Source organism: Chiloscyllium punctatum, chromosome 24 (genome assembly GCF_047496795.1).
Source record: "Chiloscyllium punctatum isolate Juve2018m chromosome 24, sChiPun1.3, whole genome shotgun sequence".
NCBI lineage: Eukaryota > Metazoa > Chordata > Chondrichthyes > Orectolobiformes > Hemiscylliidae > Chiloscyllium > Chiloscyllium punctatum.
Window position 1 is genome coordinate 81,700,964 of NC_092762.1, and position 8,377 is coordinate 81,709,340.

The following is an 8,377-nucleotide window of genomic DNA, read 5'->3' on the forward strand; positions in this document are numbered from 1 at the left end:
TAAGGAAGACATTGATTAATTCTGATCAGGGAGTCATTAGGCATTGGGGTAGGCAGGAAACTGGAGTTGAGACCACAATCAGATCAGCATGACATTAATGAATGATGGAACAGGTTTAACGGGCCAAATGATTTGTTCCTGCCATTCACATTAGGGTCCCTTTACTGGGTCTTCAGGTTGTTTAAAATTGCACGCACTCTTTCATTGTCTAGTGAGATTAGAAATAGAGGCAAGCAAATTTACCTAGTACTAGTGGAAATGAAATCTAATGTCATGAGCATCACAATTTTAGCAGAATTCCCAACACTGAAGAAAGTGAAAGGTAGCAAACTCCAGAATAAAGTATTCCCTGAAAGTCATTGTAATATATCCTCCAAAGAATCAACAGTAGTCTAATCTGGATAAACGCCTGTCAAGATTATCATAAAATACTGCTGTCACTTGTAGACCGCGAACAAGTCAATTTGAATAAAATTCCATACCAGTGATATGTGTCTGCCATGGTTCAATTGTTTATGATTAGATTACATTACCTACAGTGTGGAAACAGGCTCTTCAACCCAACAAGTCCACACCAACCATCTGAAGACCAACCCACCCAGACCCATTCCCCTACATTTACCCCTTCACCTAACACTACAGGCAATTTCACATAGCCAATTCACCTAACCTGCACATTTTGTGGAATGTGGGAGGACACCAGAGCACCCAGAGGAAACCCACCCAGACACTGTGCAAACTCCACACAGACAGTTGGCTGAGGCGGGAATTGAACCCAGGTCTCTGGCGCTGTGATGCAGCAGTGCTAACCACTGTGCCACCGTATCTTCACCTGTCAGAGAATTGTGGGTTTAATTCACACTCTTGAGATTTAAGTACAACAATTTAGCCTGAAACTCCTAATATAACACTCACGAAGTGCTGTACTGTCAAAGATACTAGATGCTGAACAAAGCACCAAACCAAAGCTCTGTCTGACCTCTCAAGTCCCTGACACTACTCTAAAGAACAGGGGAGTTCTCCCTGGTGTCTTGGACAACAATTATCCCTCAAGTAATGTTGATGAAATAAATAATCTGAACATTATCACATTGATTGTCAGGAGCTTTCTGTGCATAAATTGGCTACTGTGCTTCTTACATTACAACTGTAGTCACATTTCAAAAGTATTTCATTGACTGTAAAGCATTATGGAATATTCTGAGGTTATGAAAGTCATGTAGTCTTAAAGGATCAATTAATAGGATGACAGGGATTTAAAAGTTAGCTAGGCTGCCACCAGAGCACTCCTTTTCTTTGTCAAATAGTGTCAAATGGAATTTTAATGCCATTGAAAAATTAGATATTTTTAATCAATCTGTTCAGGCATGTTGTAATATCCAGGTCTTCTATCCCAGAGGTAGGGACGCTACCATACACAACATCCTACCCAGACAGAAAGTGGACAGTCCATGGTTTTACCAAATATTAACAACCAGTGGTCCTGAAAAAGGTCTACTAATGCAAAAGATATTTTTAATCTTCAAATAAACACTATTTCCAGGGGATATTCAGTAGTCTGCTGTAATCTGAAAGACATTTTTGCAAATGTGGCAAATAGTATATTGCTATCAAATTGTAAGTAAATTGCAATTTTTGGGATGATATGTAGCTCAGGTTGTGGATAAGGTTGTAAATTCGCTCGTTGAGCTGGAAGATTTGTTCTCAGACGTTTCATCACCATGCTAGGTAACATAATCAGTGAGCCTCTGTTGAAGCATTGGTCTTCTGTCCCTCTTTCTATTTATCTGTCTTGGTCTGTTGTGGTGGGTGATGTCACTTCCAGTTCTTTTTCTGAGAGGTTGGTAAATGGAATCCAAATCAATGTGTTTGTTGATGGAGTTCCAGTTTGAATACCAGGCCTCTAGGAATTCCCATGTGTCCCAGTTGAACTAGTGCCCCTCATCATCTGTGTGTAAGGATACTAGTGATAGTTGGTCGTGTCTTTTGGTGGCTAATTTCCTGCCAGTCTGTCTGATTGAAATATTTGTTGCAGTCCTTGCAGGATATTTTGTATATGACGTTGGTTCTGCTGGTTGTTGGTACAGGGTCCTTTCAACTCATCAAGAGCTGTTTCAGTGTGTTGTTAGGTTTGTGGGCTACCTTGCTGTCAAGGGGCCAGAGTAGTCTAGTCGTCATCTCTGAGATGTCTTTAATGTATGGTAGTGTGGCTAGAGTCTCTGGGTGTGTTGTGTCTTCTTGTTTAGGCTGTTGTGTAGAAATCAGCAGACTGTGCTGGTCAAATACCCATTGTTCTTGAATACGTTGTATAAGTGTTTTTCTCGTAGTTCCTGGGTGCTGCAATGTTTTGTGGCTCATTTAAATAATGCCCTGATGCAGCTCCATTTGTGGGTGTTGAGATGATTGCTCCTGTAGTTGAGTATCTGGTCTATGTGTGTTGCTTTCCTGTTGACGCTGGTCTGCAGCTCTCCATTGGCTTTTTGTTCTACTGTGACATCTCAGAAGGGGAGTCTGTTATTATTCTCTTCCTCTTTGGTGAACTTTATACCAGTAAGGATGTTGTTTATGTGCTTGTGTGTTTCTTTTCTAATTTGTTCCATTTCCCGAAGGCAAAGCTTGGGCTGGATCGTAGGGAGAGCTGTTCGTTCTAACCTCTGTGTAACTGCATCTGCCAAGGGTCCAGATATTGGTGATCCCATGGGTGTCCCGCTGATTTGTTTATAGGTCTTGTCATTGAAGGTGAAGTAGGTTGGGAGGCACAGGTCCACTAGTTTGAGGATGCTGTCCTTGCTGATGGAGTTGGTGCTGTCTTGGGTTTATGTCCTTGGTTCATCAAGTAGTGTGGCCAGTGTTTCTTTGGCCAGGGTGATGTTTATTGATGTGAATAGGGCCATCACTTCGAAGGAAACTATGACCTCGTCAACCTCTACCTTGGTGTCTTTGATGTTCTGGAATTCCTGGGTGGAGGGAACGGAGTGATGTGACTCTTCTACTAAGTATTGCACTTTGCATTGCAGTTTCTTTAATAGTCTGGATGTTGGTGTGCCGGGAAGTGAGACTAGGGGTCTGAGGTACTAACCAGGAGGTGTAGGTTTAAGGTGAGAGGGAAAAGATATAAAAGGAACCTGAGGAGCAACTTTTTCCACACAGAGCATGGTGGCTGTATGGAACAAGTAGCGAAAGGAAATGGTGGAAACTGGAACAATTACAATTTTAAAAGACATCTGGATGTGTACATGAATAGGAAGAGTTTAGAGGGTTATGGGCCAAATGCTGGCAAAGAAGACTAGATTAATTTAGGACATCTGGTTGGCATGGGCATGTTGGACTGAAGGTGCTGTACAACTCTATGACTGAATGACTCTATCTCTAGAATATTTCAGTTGTAGGAGAGACTTCAGACTTTATTCTGGGAGAATCAGATAGCATTCTTATTCAGGTTGCTATAGTGTTGGAAATGTATACATAATTTGATATAGCTATGGTTAACTTTCTCAATGTTCATTATCTCAAATATGAAAATAGGTTATTGGGGTGAGATATTATTACATATGACATCCTTACTTCAGGAAACGTCAGAAAGAAGAAGGAAATTTGCAAATGGGAAGAGAACCTAACTTGCACGTTGAAGCTGAACAATTTCTAACTGCAAAGAGGGCTTGCTTGCAACAACTGCTTAAAAATTACATGGTTGAAATTTAAAACAACTGTCTATGCCATTGATGGGAACAGCCAGAAGTTGTGATGTGAATACATTTCCAAGTTAAAAGCACTTTTCACATTTGCTTGAAGGAGGAGGGACTACCAGAGAAGCTCAACTTCAAATTCTGCCTTGCAAACTTGGAGGTTCATACAAGACATTAGTCCACCTGAGCTTGGAATTTTGTTCAAAGGACAACATTCCTAACAATTCAGCACTCCCCTGGAGGGTAGGTCTGGATTATTGGAGTAAATCCTTTTGTCTGCCTTAAAATTATAACCATCTGACTCAAAACAAGTAAGCCAATATTGTAGCAAGTGCTTTGAATCATGGTAAATTAACACTGCCATTTAGATTTGGGACTCCCATTTCTTTCCTTTGCAGTGGTCAGACTATTTTTATTCCTCATTCCTGATGAAGGGCTTTTGCCCGAAATGTCAACTCTCCTGCTCCTTGAATACTGCCTGCCCTGCTGTGATTTCCTAGCATCACACTCTCAACTTTAATTTTCAGCATTGGCAGTCCTTATGTTCACCTAGACAATTTTTATATGTTTGTACCAGGCCTCACTTTGTCCTGTGATAGAAATTGCCTCAAGAAAACTTTATAATCTTTCAAATTGAAATAACTTTTGAAATGGAAACCATTCATCTTTTTTAGGTTACTACGTCCCATCAGAATCCCACATAAATAATAAAAAGAAGCTTTTGAACTCATCTGATGGACCACAAGGTGTTGCAATCAAAGCAGCAGTGATACAAGCTTTGTACTATTTTGTGCTCTTTTGAGAAGATTGCCAAGGAGGAAAGTTATACTAGTCTCCACATGAATTGGTTAGTAAAACTCACCTTTTGAATTGGAGCCATTAGTTCATTTCAGAATGTAAGTGAACAATCTTGGCTAACCTTCAAGGCAGGATTAGTATTACTGTTTTAGGTGCCGTCTTTTGGATGAGATTTCAAAGCAAGAACCCAAACCCTTTCAGGTAAATATGAACTATTTCATGGCAATATTCAAACAAAAAACAAGTAGATTCTCATGGTGATATATCCATCAAGCTTGAAAGACTTTGTTTGAAATTGTGTCTTTTATAACCCCATGTTCTCTCAAAGCACTTTATAGCCAATGAAGTATTTCTTAATATGTAGTTACTGTTGTAGAGTTGGGAAATATAGCAACCAGTTTTCACATCGTAACATGGGCTTTATTTACTTAAGCCTGAAAGAATAGCAATTGCTCCATTTAACATCCCATCCATAGGATGCATTTCTATGCAGCACCCTGTCACATTGAAGGGTTTGCATATAATAAGTGGTCTGGAGTCATGGCCTCTCTGACTCAGTGATCTTATCCAGCTCTACAAGACTGAGATATGGGCACTGCTCAAACTTTTGGCCTCTTGAGTACCTGATTTTAATTGCCAGCATGGTGGCTGTGGCTTCACCAGCCTGGCTTCTAATTTCAGAAAAGCTCTCTTGAACCCTCTTCTGCTTTTCCAACCCTTTTAATTCTTTATTAATTTTAAAGAATTAGTCTCAATGCCATATTAAGGAAAATGATCAAATGCTTGGTCATTGAAGTAGTTTGTTACAGACCCATACAGCACAGAAACAGACCCTCCGGTCCAACTAGTCAAATGGAATTTAATTTGAATTAATGTGAGGTATTACAGTTTGGTAAAACAAACAAAAACAAAACTTAGCTGAAAATGTGTTGCTGGAAAAGCGCAGCAGGTCAGGCAGCATCCATGGAACAGGAGAATCGACATTTCGGGCATCAGCCCTTCTTCAGGGCTGATGCCCGAAACATCGATTCTCCTGTTCCTTGGATGCTGCCTGACCTGCTACGCTTTTCCAGCAACACATTTTCAGCTCTGATCTCCAGCATCTGCAGTCCTCACTTTCTCCTCAAAAACAAAACTTATACAATTAAAAGGGTCTTGGGCAGTGTTGTAGAACAGAGAGACTTCAGGGTTCAGGTACATAATTCTTTGAAATTTGCATCACATATAGATAGGGTGTTGTGGTTCTGTTTGCCGAGCTGGGAATTTGTGTTGCAGACATTTCGTCCCCCTGTCTAGGTGACATCCTCAGTGCTTGGGAGCCTCCAGTGAAGCGCTTCTGTGATGTTTCCTCCGGCATTTATAGTGATTTGTATCTGTCGCTTCCAGTTGTCAGTTCCAGCTGTCCACTGCAGTAGCCGGTAAATTGGGTCCAGGTCGATGTGCTTATTGATTGAATCTGTGGATGAATGCCATGCCTCTAGGAATTCCCTGGCTGTTCTCTGTTTGGCTTGTCCTATAATAGTAGTGTTGTCCCAGTCAAACTCATGTTGCTTGTCATCTGAGTGTGTGGCTACTAAGGATAGCTGGTCGTGTCGTTTCGTGGCTAATTGGTGTTCATGGATGCAGATCATTAGCTGTCTTCCTGTTTGTCCTATGTAGTGTTTTGTGCAGTCCTTGCAATGTATTCGCCAAAAACGGATACCCGCGCAATTTCATCAACAGATGCCTAAGGGAAAGACAATGGAATGAGAACATGCCGCAACCCAAAGGACTAGCCACACTACCATACATCAAGAGCATTTCCGAACTGACAGCCAGACTACTGCGACCACAAGGACTCATAACAACACACAAACCAACAGCCTCTCTCAGACAACAACTCACCAGGACGAAGGACCCGATACCCAGCATGAGCAAAACCAATGTAGTGTACAAAGTCCCATGCAAGGACTGCACAAAACACTACATAGGACAAACAGGAAGACAGCTAACGATCCGCATCCATGAACACCAACTAGCCACGAAACGACACGACCAGCTATCCTTAGTAGCCACACACTCATATGACAAGCAACATGAGTTCGACTGGGACAACACTACTATTATAGGACAAGCCAAACAGAGAACAGCCAGGGAATTCCTAGAGGCATTGCATTCATCCACAGATTCAATCAATAAGCACATCGACCTGGACCCAATATACCGACCACTGCAACGGACAGCTGAAACTGACAACCGGAAGCGGCAGATACAAATCACTATAAATGCCGGACGAAACATCACAGAAGCGCTTCACAGGAGGCTCCCAAGCACTGAGGATGCCACCTAGACAGGGGACGAAACGTCTGCAACACAAATTCCACAGCTCGGCAAACAGAACCACAACAACGAGCACCCGAGCTACAAATCTTCTCACAAACTTTGAACAGATAGGGTGGTTAAGAAGGTATTTAGAATGTTTGCCTTCATTGCTCAGATCTTTTGAGTATAGGAGTTAGGGTCATCCAGCAGCACTCATACAGGACATTGGTGTGGCCTCTTCTGGAGTACTGTGTCCAGTTCTGGTCTCCCTGTTATAGGAAGGATATTATTAAGCTGAAGAGGGTTCAGAAGAGATTCACTGGGAATGGAGGGTTTGAGTTAAAAAGAGAGGCTGGATAGGCTGAGACCTTTTGCACTGGAGCGTCGGAGGATGAGCGGTGACCTTACAGAGATTTATACAATAATGAGGGATACATATATGTTGAATGGCAGGTTTTAGTTCCCTAGGGTGGGGAATTTCAAGAATGGGTGGCATATTTTTAAGGTGACAGAACAAAGATTTTAAAAAGACATGAGGGGTGATTTTATTAACACAGAGAGTGGTTCTTGTGTGGTATGAACTTGAGGAAGTGGTGGATGCGGGTACAGTTCCAATATTTAGACGACATGTAGGTAAGCACGTGAATAAGAAACGTTTGGAGGGATATGGGCCATGCGAGGTAGTTGGGACTAGTTTAGTTTGGAATTATGGTCGACATGAACTGGTTGGACCAAAGGCTAAACACTTTATTAACCACGCTGTCTACCTGTGATGCAAATTTCAAAGAACTACAGACCTGAACCCCTAGGTCTCTCTGTTTGACAAAAATACCCAGGTCCCTACCATTAACTGTATAAGTACTGCCCATGTTTATTTTACCAAAATGTTAATAGCTTACATTTATCCAAATTAAATTCCATCTGTCAAATTCCTCCTCAAGCCTATTGAACCAACTGATCAAGATCCCTTTGTAATCTTAGATAAACTTCTTTACTGTCTACCAAACCATCAATTTTGGTGTGTGCAAACCTACCAGCCATGCCTCTTAAATTCTCAAATTGTTTATATAAATTACAAACACAAATGTGGAACACTGCTGGCCACAGGCCTCCAGTCCGAAAAACAACCCTTCACTACCTCCCTCTGTCTCCTACCATTAAGACAATTTTGTATGCAATTGCCAGGCCCTCCCTGAATCCGATGGGATCTAATTTTGCTAATTACTCTACCATGCAGAACTTTGTCAATCTTTTACTAAAGTTCATGTAGACAATGCCTGCCGTTATGCTGCCATCAATCGTTTTAGTTACATCCTCAAGAGATTCAATCGAATTTGTGAGACATGATTTCCCACACTCAAAGCCATGTTGACTACCCCTAATCAGTCCTGGCCTCTCCAAATGCATGTAAATCCTATCTCTCAGAATCTCCTTCAACAAATTATCAATGACTGATATCAGACTCACAAGTCTATAGTTCCTAGGTTTCTCCTTACAGCCTTTCTTAAATAAATACACATTAGCTATGCTCCAGTCCTCTGGCACCTCACCTGTGACTGTTCATGACACAAATATTCCTGCCAGGGGCCCTG